At 39.4% G+C, this 16,657-nt stretch overlaps 1 protein-coding gene across 1 annotated transcript in view; it reads left to right on the forward strand.

Moving 5' to 3' along the window:
- Positions 1–6,123: 6,123 nt before the first annotated feature.
- Positions 6,124–16,657, forward strand: part of ADRA1A (adrenoceptor alpha 1A) — a 71,691-nt gene continuing 61,157 nt past the window's right edge. The window contains exon 1 of the mRNA XM_072402504.1: positions 6,124–6,227. The gene's annotated coding sequence lies outside the window, so the exon portion shown is untranslated. The remainder of the gene's footprint in view (positions 6,228–16,657) is intronic.

A 16,657-nucleotide genomic window follows, 5' to 3' on the forward strand; every position in this document is an offset into this window, starting at 1 on the left:
CTCCATCCCGACACATTTTACCTATAGGCTTCCTGAGGGCATATGCAGGGGATCGGATAGCGGTTTTCGGGCTACCCTGCTGATCAGTACCATGCCAAATAATCATCTCCCAGCCATTCTCCTGCTCACATTTGAATCTAGCTGCAGAATTTGTAGTCTTAAGGAATGCATCCATCCATGAGAAACCGCTATGGCTATCCATTGTATAAATGCATATCCCCTGAAGAAGCCTACCGGCGAAATGTGTCAGGATTTAGACGTTGTCTGCTATTACTTGTATACTATCTGTTAATCAACTATCAGTTGTCTAGTTAAAAATACATACTCCTATGTTATTTCACATAGGATAGCTTGATCTTTTTATATGTTTGATGCACAATGATTTTATTTGTATGCTAAATACAATTTTGACACTTGCCACTTGAAACCCCATCCTTCTTTGTTTGTTTTTTCTACTTTTTTGCCTGTTCCTGGGGCCAGCAATTATGACTTACATGAATTAGGAAGAGTTACACTCTTTATTTGTTGTTGTCTATAGAAATTCTGAACACCAATGAAGGGGTTGTATCATTTTCACTAACCACCAATGAAATGGACATTTTTCCCTTTGAGCCTCAATGAATTGTTTTCTACAAAGGTCCCATTGAGACCTAAAAATAATTTCCAAGGGTTCAAAAGGTTTGAGAAAAGCTGGTCTAGACACTGTGCTGGCACTTTCTGCTCCCATGGGCTGCCACAAGTAATAATTTTATTACTAAACTGTATTTATATAGCACTAACATATTATGCAGCTCTGTACATTCAATAGGGGTTTGCAAATGACAGATAGATGCACTGGGTCTCCAAGATCTCCAAGGCTGGAGAGAATACACTTTTATCAGTGCAGCTTGTTGATCCAGCAAACCTGGACTGGATTTTCTAAAAGTCATTTGCTATTTGTTAGCAAATGTTTTTACTTCTTGACCGGATCCATTCAAGGTTTGCTGAATATTAGATTTTTAAATATAGTGTTCTACACCTTTATATTAAACTCCAGATACAAGATTATTTCGACATTGATTCAGAGAAAGCAAACAGGTTTTAGGGGTTACACCTTGCTCCTTTCGTCAGTACTTGTAAAGTAGTAAGCAATATAAGCAGACTTGGTATGAGGTATTGAACATAGTAGGTAGTAAGCAATGTATGCACGCTTGGTGGTAAATGAATTGTCAGATATTTGAACTGTTAAAATAAATTCGCAAAATGCTCATAAGCATCTTCTCAGCTTCTAAATTCCTATATAAACTGCAGAGACCTGCTGCAATCATTAACAAGTGAATTATTGTGTGGTCCGAATAAACTAAATCAAATTTGTTTCCACTTTATTTTGGTTACATAGCAGAGGTGTAGAAATGATTTCAGTAGCAGACTAATTTAGTGCTGCAGTCAGCATCCATTACCAGCCTGAGGTTATATGAGGTAAGATCATTACGTATTGTGTGTATTGAGCCGGCTGGCCAAAATTTCATTTTCCTGCAGCTACACCTGTAGGGCACTCAGTGGGCTACCAGCATGCTCATCTAATACCATTCCTTCCAATCTGTGTGTGTTGATGGAGAGGCCAGGTAATAAAAAGCCAAATAAAGTAGCAATCCGTGATATACTGCACCAGTTACAACATTTTAGCATCAACAAAAATAATTTCTTTCAAAGTCCTAAAGACAATGAAGAATCGAGGAAACACAAATACTTTTGTATCTTACTAATTAACATTTCTTCCTACACTACAAATTGCTTTTCTCATATTTTAAATTACCTTCATTATTGTATAGGCATTTTTAAGGCCATCTATATATTTATTATCTTGGAGAGAGGAACAAAGAACTTTAGAAATGTTCGTCTATATGGTATGAAGGGTACACTGGTACAGTGCCAAATCATAATGGAAAATTTTCCTGATTTATGTGAACGGGTTACCATCATTTTTCACATGGAAATGCAGAAAGTTGTTTCATCTGTGAAGCATATAGAAATGTAAACAAATTCCTATAATTGAGAATTTTTTATAAAACCCAAAACCCATATTTAGAAAGAGACCCCAGGGCTTAATAGCACATGGGAACTTCAGTAATAAAATTCATTCATCATTTGTTCTTCAATCTCATCTCCACCTACCTTCATTTCCAATTATAGGAAACTTTGCCTCATTTATATTACTGCATATACTTAAATATAAACTCATCCAAATATAAACTGAGGGGCTTATTTTTACCTAAACTACAGGAAAATGCTTTGACTAGAGTATGAACTCAGGGTACAAAATGTAGCAGTCACTGCTAACTTTTGAATCTGTAACTAATAGAAATGGCATTGAAATTTAAGTGAATAAATACACCCATGGTGAGTTAGTTTTAAAACACTTATTTAAAGGGGTGAACATTTAATCGAGGGTTCAGTTTGTTTATCTTTTCCTCACCTTTTTAAAGGTTAAAGTGTTTTAAGTTGGTTATTATAGGGTACTTGCTCCTAAAAAATCTTTTGTGCATTATTTGTTTGTTACACACTTTACACGAGGACACAGTGCCATCTACTGATTTGACCTGAGCATAAATCAATATTCTTTATCTAATAGCATTTTAGGGAAATAAATCCCAGTTTATAATCAAGTATGCATATGGGAAATAGTTTCTAGTTAATTATTACTTTAACAATGAATGAATACAACCAGCAGAATGTATTCTGTATGAGTGAAAGAAGCATTTGATTAAATAGACTTTTCCTAAAGGAGCATCATCTACAGGGAACACCTACATTGTTGCAGTTCTAATGGCTATGGTACATCTAAAGCTACAGTTGTTTCTCAAACTCCCATTTCCTACTAAAGAAATATGTCTTATCTATGCCTGAATTGTAACACATACTAAGCCCACAGCAATTCCTATTTATAAAAATCTCAAATCTAAATGGATATAAAAGACACAATAATATATAAATATTTAATTATGATCATTAAATGCATTTTAATGGCAAGCAAGTAAACACATAAATTTTGGACTCTGGACAGCCTTTTGCATCTCAGAAAAACGCAAACTAATGAATAGGAGAAGAAAAAAAAGACTGGAACAGGATGGGCTAATGTCATCCTGGGCTCAGAGGATGTGAGTTGATTGATGTTGGACATCATTTATTTTGGTAGACTTGGGAGGTTGTGTGGGTATAATGAAGTGCTATGGTGGACAGCTCCATTTTGGATATTTACAGCAAAAGTTGGAATTTATTTCTACTTTGATGAACTACTATGAAAAATTAAAGGTAATGTAGATCTTTAGGACGTGACTTACTAAACCAGGGTCGCCAACCTTTTCGGACCACTAAATGCACAAACTCCAGACCGCACATGCGCTGGGAACCGGGTGTCAATTAAAGGGTTAGAAACTTCCTCAAGAGTGACGTCATAATGCCAGAACCACCCACTCTCCCATCGCAGGCTCAGACCAGAGACACAACTCGCCCATCGCCCTGAGCCTACAATCTGTACGAGAGACATGATCCGCGGCTCTTGCCGCTGTGCCCCTTCAGCAGGGTCCTTCTCTTGACCCTGCTGGGGGGTGCACCGGCCAGAGCCGCGGACTACCAAAATTTTCTTGCTGACCACTGGTTGGCCACTGCTGTACTAAACAGTAAAGTTCAATTATGTTCAGTGGCGTACAGTAAGCAGAAATAAAACTGAGCTAATAAAGTCAGTCTTAGACATTTCAATATGCTTTATTTGCAGCTTTTATTAAAATATTGCTTGTTGATTTTGCTATAAAGATTCTTGTTTGGGCATTTCCTGTTACAGGGGTAACAACTATTGGTTCTAATCTCTCATTTTGTGCTCCTTAATTGTCATCCCATCACACACATCACATTAGTCAGGCTTGGTTGTCAGTATCAGAAAACACACCCTAAGAAATGGGATGCAGCCATCACTGGAACCACTGAAGTGACTGCAAAGAAGATTCAGAAGGTCATCAACCCTTAGATGCAACAAATAATGAATAGGTGAAAATAATATTTTATTAAATTCAGTTGTTTATGATATACTTAGCAAAGTAAGGGGTAGTTCAGACATGTGGTGAGGTTGGGGTGCAGTTACTGCTTCATTACCCAATGAACTGTGCCCATAGGTAAGAAACTGCATACCACGTCTAATCAATGCCCACTGATAGTGAATAAATGGGGGTAGTAGTGAACAGTTCAGCACTGCCTTCTGCCAGTCACTGCAACATTTCAAAAGGTTCATTAAGACTTCTTTGGTCCAGTACCATGGGGTTGGCCACTCTTGGGTGCTCGTGTTCAAATTATCAAAATGTCCCCAGAAGCCGTGTTTAGCACAGCATTTGATGAACTAAGAATCTTGCGGTAAGCACGGTTTACTACACGTCTGATATTTTCCTAAGAACCATTGTAGCTGTTAAGAAGGTTAAATGAATGACAAGTTGCCAACAACTAAGCACAGCCCAGGAACCACTGTTTTCACTGCTTGTCTGAATTACCAACTATCAATGTCATTTAGTTAGGGTTTACATCAATTTTCATCAAAATTTCACCAGCACAAAATGAGGATTTTATTCTTAAAGCCCAACTGAAGTCACAGAAATAGCCAAGCAGTCAAAAAGACCTAGCAAGTAATTTCTCACCAAGGTTCCTCCAGAGTTTGCTAGGGGTACTTGAGCAATGAGCAGTTTGTGCCTCTCAGGGCCGAATAACTGACACCATTTATCTTTTTGGCTATTTCTAAGTGTGACATTCTTTCCACTGACCACCATATTAATGTACTGTGAGCTGTGGTTATAGTAACTATAGCAGGGGTTCCCCGAAGAACTGAAAGTTATTTCAAAGGTTCTCCCATGGTAAAAAGGTTGGGAAAGGCTGACTTATTGCAAGCTGATTTGTAACAGACCCCTCTCTTCCTCTGCTATATAAGTCTGTATGAGGACCATTGTGCTGAGAGGTGTGGTTGGCACTCAGCTATACCAGCAAAGAGCTCTGCAGTGTGAGAGCTGAGAAAAAGATTGGCCCATTAAGGCATTTAAAAAATCAGTCCCAATATGCAATGATGAGCAATTGTGGTCATTCTTGCACAAGACAAACTTGTGAGGTGGTTTATTAAATTATTAGTGGTTGTACTTTGTCAAGTAATGAGTGTAGAAAAAGAAATCAGTCCTGGAGACTACCCTCCTTTCCCAAAAATAGGCCCCACGCTGAAAATAGGCTACAATATATATAAATACATAGACAAAAGGTGCGCATTTAAGGAAAGTGCTATTGCTAGACATGAGAAATGGGAGGCAATGGTTCTAAAGGAAATGGAATACCAATAAATTAAAAATGGAATTCAGGGTTTGGAGAGTAATGATGATGTTCCAGAATGTGATGATATGACTGTATTTGAATAAATGTTGATTTTTTTTGTTCAAGAATAAATGTCAATTGTTGTTCATGAATAATAGGAGATCCCCTGAAAATTAGCCCTAGTGCAATTTTTAGAGCAAAAAATAATATTAGACACAGTCTTATTTTTGGAGAAACAGGATATATCATTCAGTATAAATAATACTAAAATCTAAATTTTATAATGGAGGGTGGATAATGTAGATGTGTGGCAAATGGGGGCAAATCTAACTAAATGTGGCAAACATGTAGGCGACGCATCTGTATTACAATTTTGGGCAACCAATCATAGGACAGTTTCTGGTTAATGATTGAAGGTTTTATGAATATGATTCCTTGTCTTTCCATGACTTGCTGTTATACAAATCCTTACTCTTCACAGATGGCACTTGTAATGCCAAAAGCAGATGGAGAACTGAAGATGCCCAGGGCTGATCCTGATGTCACTTTCTATTCATTCAAATATATTTATATTTGCTCTGCTGATTTCTGTATTTCCACAAAAGCTGAAAAGCATGAGATTGCAATTCTCTTTGGTGTAAAGGCATCTGATGAGAGGAGAGCATCATTCACTGCATGAGCTCTGAGCTGTAAGGAGTGGAGGATGCAAGGAGTGCTCCTCTACACGTAGAATTACGGTAGATCCAGGCTCTGCTACATGTTGGCTGAGCAAAGTTCCATTCACATAATGCGGGTGTGAGAGTGAGCATCGCTGTGTCCTGGAGCGCTATGCACCATGCAAGGCTGGATATCCTCCATAATACAATGCTGCAACACAGAAGGTCACATCTGGATCAGGGCATCAGGATAAGGTGAGATTGCTCTTATTGATCATTGGCACACAACTTGGAAGACATTGATTGCTGGTAAGTCATTTGTCTTCGGGGTAATGTGGAAATTAGCAAGAATTGTTTCTCTAGTAAGTATTTGTCGGCACTTTGGGTGCATTTAGCAAATTCCAGGGAGGGGATCAGTTTGCTTTGTCAAGTGCTGGAAACTGTTGCATTGCCATGATATGGGAACTGAGAGTTCATAGGATCAGCTTCAGCTTTGTGTTCTGGGGATCAGACCTAACTCTATGTCCTGAGGATCTCTTATCTATGCAGTTCTAAGGATCAATCCAAATCCTATGTCCTGAGGATCATCCCCAGCTTTTAGTCCTGAGGTTCAGTCCCAACTCTTTATCCTGAGGATCTCTCTCATCTCCTAAGGATCAATCTAAATCCCATGTCCTGAGGATCATTCTCATATGTGCATCTCTGTGTCCTGTGGATCAGCCTCAGCTTTCTGTTCTGGAGGTCAAGCTTAACTGTATGGATTGGGGATCAGCCAGTGCTCTATGTCCCAAGAATCAATATAAACCTTATGTCCTGAGGATCATCCCCAGCTTTTGGCCCTGAGCATCAGTCCTAACTCTATGTTTTGAAAATCTGTCCCATCTTTGCAATTTTAGGTCCTGTGGGTCACTCCATACTGTATGTCCTGGGGATCATCCCCAGCTTTTTGACCTGATGACCAATCCTTACTCATGTCATGAGAATTTGTCCCATCTCTGCAGTTCTATGTCCTAATTATCAGTCCATTCTGTATGTCCTGGGGATCAGTCCTAACTCTTTATACTGAGGATCTCTCTCATCTCCTAAGGATCAATCTAAATCCCATGTCCTGAGGATCATTCTCAATTGTGCATCTCTGAGTCCTGTAGATTAGCCTCAGCTTTCTGTTCTGGAGGTCAATCCTAACTGTATGTATTGGGGATCAGCCTGTGCTCTATGTCCTAGGGATCAATCTAAACCTTATGTCCTGAGGATCATCCTCAGCTTTTAGTCCTGAGGCTTAGTCCTAACTCTATTTCTTGAAAATCTGTCTCATCTTTGCAATTCTATGTCCTGCAGATCACTCCATACTTATGTCCTGAGGATCAGTCCTAACTCTATGTCTTGAAAATCTGTCTAATTGTGCATCTCTGTGTCCTAAGGATCAATCTAAACCTCATGTCCTGAGAATCAGTCCTTACTTTATGTCTTGAGAATTTGTCTCATCTCTGCAGATCTATGTCCTATTTATCACTTCATATTGTATGTCCTGGGGATCATTCTCAGTTCAGTGTCCTGGGAATCAATCTAAACTCTGTGTCCTGGGGATCAGCTTCAGCTCTTCATTTCTGTGTCCTGAGGATTAGCCTCAGTACTTTGCCCTTAGGATCACTCTAAATGATATGTCCGGAGGGTTAGCCTCAACTGTGCAGCTCTGTGTCAGAGCCTTAGATTTATGTTCAGTCTTAAGTCTAGGTCTTGGGGATCTCTGCATTGCTGTGACTTAAGGATCAGTCTAAACTCCTTTTTCTGAGAATCAGCCTCAGCTCAGTGTCCTGAAGACCAGTCTAATCATTCCATAAAATCTTTGCTCCGAGGATGAGCCCCAGCTGTGCAGTTCTGCTTCCAGAGGACCTCCCATAGCTGACCTGAGGATCAACCTCAACACTCTTTCCTGGGGATCAGCCTCAGCTTTGTGCCTTAACGTTTAGTCCCAGCTCTTCATTTCTGTGTAATAAGAATCAGCCTCAGCTTTTTCCTGAAAGTCAGCCTCAACTTTGTGTCATGAGGATTAGTTAAATCATTCTTAGTACTGCAGCTTTGTGTTTTGAGAATCAACCTCAAGAACCAGTTAAAATTCTGTGTCCTAGGCCTCAGCCTCCACTATGCAGCACCATGTTCTGGGGATCAGTCTCAGCTTTGTGCCCTAAGGATCAGCCTCAGCTCTTCATCTCTGTGTCCTGAGGATCAGGCTCAAATTTGAGTCCTGAAGATAAGCTGAGGATCAGTCTCAGCTCTGTTTTCTGAGGGTTATCCTCAGCTTTGTGTCCTGAGGATCAGCTATAGTTTTTCAGATCTGTGTCCTCAGGATCAGCCTCATTTCTAGAACTGTGTATCCTAAGGATCAACAAACTACATCAAGAACATATCCTAAGGATCAGCCTCAAGTTTGTGTCTTGAAGATCTGTCTCAGCTCTGTGCTCTGAGGACCAGCCCCAGCTTTATTTTCCAAGAATCAGCCCCAGCTCTTCAGCTGTGTCCCCAGAGGATCAGTCCTAGCGTTCTGCCCAGGGGGCCAGCCTTAACCCTGAGGATCAGCCTCAGCTATTCAGCTCTTTACCCCGAGGACCAGCCTTAGCTTTGTACCCTGAGGACCAGCCTTAACTCTGAGGATCAGCCTCAGAACAGCCTCAGCTATTCAGCTCTGTACCCTGAGGATCAGCCTTAGCTATTCAGCTCTTTACCCCGAGGACCAGCCTTAGCTTTGTACCCTGAGGGCCATTCTTAACTCTTAGGATCACCCTCAGCTATTCAGCTCTTTACCCTGAGGACTAGCCTTAGCTTTGTACCCCGAGGACCAGCCTTAACCCTGAGGAACAGCCTCAGCTATTCAGCTCTTTACCCCGAGGACCAGCCTTAGCTTTGTACCCTGAGGACCAGGCTTAACCCTGAGGAACAGCCTCAGCTATTCAGCTCTGTACCCTGAGGATCAGCCTTAGCTATTCAGCTCTTTACCCCGAGGACCAGCCTTAGCTTTGTACCCTGAGGGAACAGCCTCAGCTATTCAGCTCTGTACCCTGAGGATCAGCCTTAGCTATTCAGCTCTTTACCCCGAGGACCAGCCTTAGCTTTGTACCCTGAGGACCAGCCTTAACCCTAAGGATCACCCTCAACTTTTCAACTCAGTGCCCTATACAGAATAGGTAGGAGTAGTGCATGCCTGTCCTGTAATGCAGTCTATTTTGTCAGCTGCCTAGGGGAAATTTGTTGTAGAAATTTCAATCTAAGTGATTCAACGAATGAATTTATTTGGCAGATCATAGATGACACTTGCCTCTATGTTATGGGTTCTTGGGAAAAGTTGCTTTTACTCTGCGTACATTGCGTTCATTCTGACCCCGATGCACTGTATGTTTACTAAATAAATACATTATGATTGATCACAGACATTGACATATGGCACACAAAATGCAAACATATGCCCACCTCTATGTACAAATGCTTCAATATGTGTCATGTCACCCACCGACAGACACTTGTACAAACACAGAAACATTCTGAGAAGGGAGGCACCATACAGTTTCTTTTATTTGTAAGGAAATGATGCAACCTTGGAAATATCCATCATATGTACTGTACACACATATTCTATACAAGCATTTTGTTTTTTTATCAAAATTATTACCAAGAAAACTCGAGGTGTTGCCTATATCAGCCAGTCAAGTTTCATATTTTATTTTCCTATAGAGGTTTTAGAATAAACAAACAATTCTTTAAATCTTTGGACCAAGATGGTATAGTGGAAATAACGTATTTTACAAATACTGTTCTTTTATAAAATAATTATGAGGAAATGTTTATGTATGTCAAGAGGTAGATGTATATGTTGCATAATAAGCCAACAACACATTGGGGGTGATTTACTAAAGGAATATAGACTGTTCACTTAAAATAATGAATTTTCCCCTTGCCCGGGGTATTTCACTTAGCTTAGTAAATAAGTTGGAGTTTTTCTGTCCTCAGCCATCTAGACATGTGAATGCAAAAATGATTTAGGTATTCTTTAAAAGTAAATTTTCATCTCATTGGCTTAAGCTGTTTGAAATTTACCTTTCAAGGTGACAGTTCGCCTTGGTAAGTGTCCATCCTCAATTCCTTTAGTAAAATAGCCCCATTGCTTCATTTTAGTGTATTTATTATTAATATTATTATTATTATTATTATTATTAATAAACAGGATTTATATGGCACCAACATATTATGCAGCACTGTACATTAAATAGGGGTTGCAAATGACAGACAGATACAGACAGTGACACAGGAGGGGAGGACCCTGCCCCGGAGAACTTACAATCTAGGAGATCCTAAATTATATTGTTCTGTGTGTGTGGTGTCATTGTTTACAATTTAAATAAATAAATCTTTAGTGAATCTGTTGCAAAGTTTTTGTTTGAAGATTTTACCAGTAGACAATGTTCAGACTGGCAGTGAGGCTGCAGAGTGGTTACTGCTTCCTCACACCACTAAACCACTCCATGGCAGACACTTCATGTAGTGTCTACCTATGGCAGCCCAATAGAGAATAAATGGAGGCAGTAATACCCTGGGGCAGCTCTTTGACTCTCACTGTCAAATCTGCAACCTTTCTTCTTTAAGAACCAGAACTGCAGTGGGAGTGGGTGACATAGTGCCAGGCTCAGGGAGCTGTACAGGATTGCTAGAGACTGAACTCCCTGTTTTAGGTTGACAACACAACCCACTGCTTTACAGCTAGTGGCATCATTGTCAGCCTGTCTCTAACTTTAAGGTGGCAATTTGTCAAATGGGTTGCCAATCAGGTCTACAAGAAGCATTTAAAATGTGAGGCATGATGCTTAATGTACTAGAGAATAGATTTTTGGGTTTACGTGGACTCTTTGGATAAAACGTGGGGCGTAACTTTAACAACCAAGTAAAAACATATTTCTGTAGTATGATTCTGTTACCTGGAATAAACTAGGTTATGTCTGGCTGCTATGACATGTATCATTGCTCTTTAGGAACAATTAAAGCTAGGTAGAGATGTTTCTAGATTGAGTGATCCCACGTGGCTTCTGATCACTTGCACCACAGTGCTGGTTTTGCACATTTTACAGGGTCTGCACATTTTACAGTTGTGATAATTGTTACTGGTACTATTCCCTGCCACCCAATTTATTTTCTATGGGGCAGCTGCAGGGAGAAGCCATTTGTATCATCTCCCCAGAGGCAGCAGCTCACTGGCATGAAGAAACAGTAACCACACTGCAACCTCACTGCCAGTCTGAACATAGCCTTGGTACTGTGTCGCCAACCGGTGGTCCATGACTCTGTCCCCTTAATGGACACAACCCACCCACTCTCCCATCCCTGGCTCAGACCTCCTTGCTAAACATCCCAGAGGGACAGTAGCGCAGGGCTGTTTACGCAACTTTTGTTGAGTGCACAGCCCTGCGCTACTTTCCCCGGAATTTAGCAAGCAGGTTTGAGCCTGCGATGGGGGAGTGGGCGGGTTCTGGCATCATGATGTCACTCTGGGGGAAGCTCCCTGTCCATGCGCGGTCCGAGTTCGGTGAATTTATGGGTCTGTGAGGTCGGAAAGGTTGGCGACCACTTCTGTAGGGGACACTTGATGATGAATACATTGTTACAGCTAAATATGCAACATGTAATGTTTGAAGTGGGTTAGTTATCTATGGAACAGGGAGCAGATTTTGTTTTGAGGTATTTTCTGATTTATGTAACATTAATACCATATTACAATGGAATGTGCTGCGTACAAACTCAGTATGAGGCAGGCATGGCTTTAGTATTCTGGCTAGTATTCTGTTAGGAAAATGTTGAATGAGCCTGGAATGTCTTACTCTGTTATAAACAATGCAGTCAGCTGTGTCCTGGCTTTTTATTGTCACATTAGTATGTATATACTGTTAAAATGGTATTGGTAATTTACAAGGGAAATAAACTTAAAGTCTTAAATAGAAGTAACTCAAGAGTTTGGGACAACTGTTGTAAAGTAACCCAGGCAGCCGATAATGTAAAACCAGCCATATACACGGAAATCTGATTAAATCTACGTACAGACGTCCAATGGTTCTTGCCCGGTAATCGGCTCAAGGCTGATATCGGACGAGCATGTACAGCACTCATCGTCCATCATCCGAACGACCGTCCTGGCAGATCCACGGACGATGGACGACGAACTATCCTAATGCAAGGGAGGGGAGAGAGCGCAGCAGGGCGCCGCTCCGTGGTTCTCCCCCTCCCCTCTCTATAGAGCAGAACGGTGCTATATGTACAGTACTCGTTCATGCATCGTGGAGTGCTTAGTCGTTAGAAAGGATTGTGAAAAATCCTTTCCAACGACTATAATTGCACGTGTATGCAGCTTAAGACTCCATTGAACAATTCTCTATTGTCACAATTCTCTTTTGTAACATTCACGTCTTTTCTGCTCATGTTATGCTATGTTCACTGTAGTTAATAAGTTGGAATTATTCACTTTGCTCAACCACAAGTTCTAGCCAAAAATGAATTTAAATCCCTGTATGCAACTGGGTGTGTAAAATAAACATGGGTTCACAGATATCTAATAAGGTCCCCTTTGCATAATACATAGCATAATAAGCCCTCTTTAAATAAATCCACCCTGTTACCTACAGTCAATGCTGTTCTATTGACTGAATTTATAATAAATTAGGGAAAAAAATGCAAGCTAATCAAATCTCTGTTAAACACAGAGCAAGGGCTCATAATGTCCACTTCATGAGTTCCATTATATTTGGGTTTATTTAGGTTATATTTAGGCTGAATGAACACCTTGTATGGGACTTTTCACTAAGCTTAATGAATGTGATTGTAAATTCACTGCAAAGACTACACAATCATGTAAAAGGATATGTAAAAAAAGGTTTTGGTACATGACTGAATTGGCTGAAATCAGCAAAGTGTTACCCTATTCACTATGTAACGATTCAACTTGCATAATTAACTTTGCAACAAGCTTTATTGAGTAGTCAGAAAACAAGCCAAAGGTCATTCACAGATGATCAGTCCGATAAGCGTGGTACAGATGGATAAGGCAAAGGCAGGTCAGGAACAATCCAAGGTCAGGGCAGGCAGCAGGCAAGAGTAGTCAGAAACAATCCAAAGTCACGGCAGGCAAAGTTCACGCAGAATCAGATATCAGACAGGTTGATATTGGTAATGACACAACAGAAGTTAATACGAACCAACACACATTGAACGCACCCAAGCACACTGTACACACAGAGGCTTATAGCGGGCAATGATGTTCAGGACAGATCTCCTTAAATGGCCAGAGTGCCCAATGACCTTGCGACACCTGGCAGTATTTGATTGGAGGATAACTGAATCCCCTGCGGCCGACTGACCGCAGGGAATTCAAACTATGTCCCGCCCCACAGCGAGGCAGCCGAGTGCCTTGGCCCCGGGGGGTACAAGAGACACACGTGGTAGCGCTCGCACCTCTTACCAGAGCACCCCTAGGAAGTGCTAGACCTTGCAGGCCCGCAGGAGTGCTGAGAATGAGAACATCACTGTCCACATCCATAGGGATGCTGGAGATGCCGCCTGGCCGAACAGTAGTTCGGCCAGAACGGATCCCTCCACCGGCAGGGATCGCTGGACAGGTAAGTGCCTTAAACTTTTAGTATCTAAACCCATTGTATAATATAACAATATCATAATATAAAGGGATAAAGCTATATGTGAAGTGGCAGCGAAAATGACTGAGCAAAAAGAAAGATTGAAGTAGAAGAACTTTAGTAAAAAGTTCCGTTCGTGGGGAGTTGGGATGATATTTAGAATCCAGAATTTATTTGGGTCTTGGAATTGCTCATAATATGGTTTTCAAAAAGATATTATTACATTCTATAGTATAAATTACTATTATTCTTGTTAAAAAAATTGGTTTCCTTTATATTAGCTTTCAAAATAACAAATGCATTAATTTAGAGGCAGGATGGAAGGCTTAGTGTAAAATACCACTTTTTAATAGGTAAATAGTACAATTTTATAGTTCCAAAAAGAGGGACAGCTAAGGAGGATAGAGGGGCTTGGATCTGAAAGAAGGGCAAGCCTCCAAATCTGGGACAGTTGTATGGTATGGGCATGACTTTATTATTAGTATTATTAATAATAATATTATACAATATTTGTATAGTGCCAACATATTAGGCAGCACTGTACAATAAATGTAGGCAATTGAATGTGTCTTTAACTCTTATCACCCTCCACCCTTGGGCAGTAGGTCTATAATTCTCAAAGTAGCTCATATACTGTAAGTAGATCAGTGTATTTCATTAAGAACTTGAAGAAGTATAAGGATTTTGATTTACATTTGGATTTGATTTTTTGAAACATTTTTTTTATAACATTCCAAGGTATTTGCAGTGCTAGGTCCCAGTTTCGAATCTTGGTCAGAACCCTATCTGTATGGAGTTTGCAGGCTCTCCCCGTGTTTGCGTGGGTTTCCTCCGGGTACTCCATTTTCCTCCAACATCCCAAAAACATGCAGTTAGGTTAATTGGCTTTCCCTCAAAAAATTGACCTTAGTCTGTGTTAATGTCATATGATTATGGTAGGAATATTAGATTGTGAGCCCTTTGAGGGACAGCTAGTGACATGATAATGGACTTTGTATAGCGCTGCGTAATATGTCGGCACTATATAAATACTGTGTAATAATAATTTTTAAATGATGGAGCCATGTTTTTTTACAAATAAACATTTAAATAGCCCTTTAATTCAAATACACAGTGTGAATTTCTTTTGAAATGAATTTGCATAGAAAAGTATTTTAGTATATAATGCTGATTATAATAAAAAGAACATTTTTTCACATGTTACAGTGTTTGATGCCCTGCACATCCCTGCATTTGATTATTGGTTACCGTTATTTAAGGGTGTCATTGTGTCAAGAAGCCAATGATTAGGTGGTGTCTCCTGTTATCCCCCTTCTTGCAATGTGTGCCAATACAGTTAAGGCTTGATAAATGGTTAAATTTGGCTCTGCTGGCAGTTATATAATATGTTCAGTGTTTTACTCCCACTCCTCCTGATGAAACAGTTTATCCATTTGCGAAACGCGTAGAGTCTGCCTTGGTGAGCCTGTCATGTCTTCTGGTATTACCAGTCATGAAAATGTTATATTGCCATACAACCAATTTGTTTTTAATAGTAATATAAACATATTGAATTTTTTACATAGTTTGCTTTGGAAAATAAATTGCTCTACTCATGCTGGATTTTTTCCCAAGATTATCATGATCAATTATTTTGGGAAAATTATGATCTATTGCATTTACAGTAGAAGTGAACAAATAAAATAGTGTTTTCTGAGTCCCCTAATATCTGAACATTCACAGGAAAATCACGTTGCAAATTGGCTTTACCTTTTACCAGACTTCACAAGTATGGAATCTTTAGAGAGTGTAGTCTCGGCAGCATACATTATTCAGTATTAAATTGAGAGCCTATTATTATATTACAAGATTTATAGCTAAGGGGGTAAGGATAAGAAGGCATTTAGGTTGCTTATAGTTATCTAATTGCTAATTAGTAAAATTTTGATTTAATTTTTTTTTGATTGCTTTAATTGATATTATCTTCAGACTAAATGGTCTTTTTTATCTTAATGTAAAAAAACTACTCCTTCAAACGATGCCAACTACTACATTAAAGGGATAGAGGAAGGGCTGAGTGTATGAGATATTTTTGTTATAAATCTTTTATGCACAATCGATATTCAATCATCTTAAAAAAGAAAAAACAGCAATATCTCCCTAAAATCACTCATCTTTATTTTACAATGTTAATATAAAATTTTGTTATCTGTTTTAAACATTACATCCATATTTATAGCACAGTTATCACTATAAATAAGGTCACCATTTTTAAAACAGATAAGTCCATCCATATATTCTTGAAGTTTTTTGTCCTTGTGCACGTGCACTTGCCAAAAGGCATCCAGAGCACCATAAGTACCATGAAGAGATAGCACAGATTTGTTTTTGGTTGTTTTGAGTGACAGTAGAAAGAAAGGCACATTGCCCAAACAAGGTGCTCGGCTACTACAGAGCAATCAGACTGTTCTATGGAGAGGGGAGCATGGAGGATGTGTGGGAGGCTTTATTAGTCCGCATTAGCGAATAGTCCTTTATTGATCAGGCATCACAGAGACTAAGACAACCACAACTGATAACAATTTAGCATTTATACAGAGCTTTTTTCGTTTTGGTAAAAAAAAGGGCACAGCTGAAAAGTAAATATAGTATAAATGTGAAAAGGTGATTAGAGCGTCACCTGCTGGCTAGAATAATAACTTAAATTTAATACTAAATGATCTAAAATGTGTGTGTGTGTATGTATATATATATATATATATATATATATATATATATATATATATAGCCTGGGTCAAAAAACAAAAAAGAATATACAATAACACTGTATATTCCATTATATCATTTTATATCCAGTTTGAGTGAATTTTAATTATCAGTGTGCTGCTTAATTGTGTTCATTTTTTTACGTAAAATGGTGTAGTATGCATTGGCCTGGAGGAGTAATAAGTCTTTCCATATAAATGTAAAAATCATTCATAAAACTTCTATTATAATTACTGCTAATGCTAATTTTAGTATGGTCAGGCTGATGGACCAATA

Source organism: Pyxicephalus adspersus, chromosome 2, assembly GCF_032062135.1.
Source record: "Pyxicephalus adspersus chromosome 2, UCB_Pads_2.0, whole genome shotgun sequence".
Lineage (NCBI taxonomy): Eukaryota > Metazoa > Chordata > Amphibia > Anura > Pyxicephalidae > Pyxicephalus > Pyxicephalus adspersus.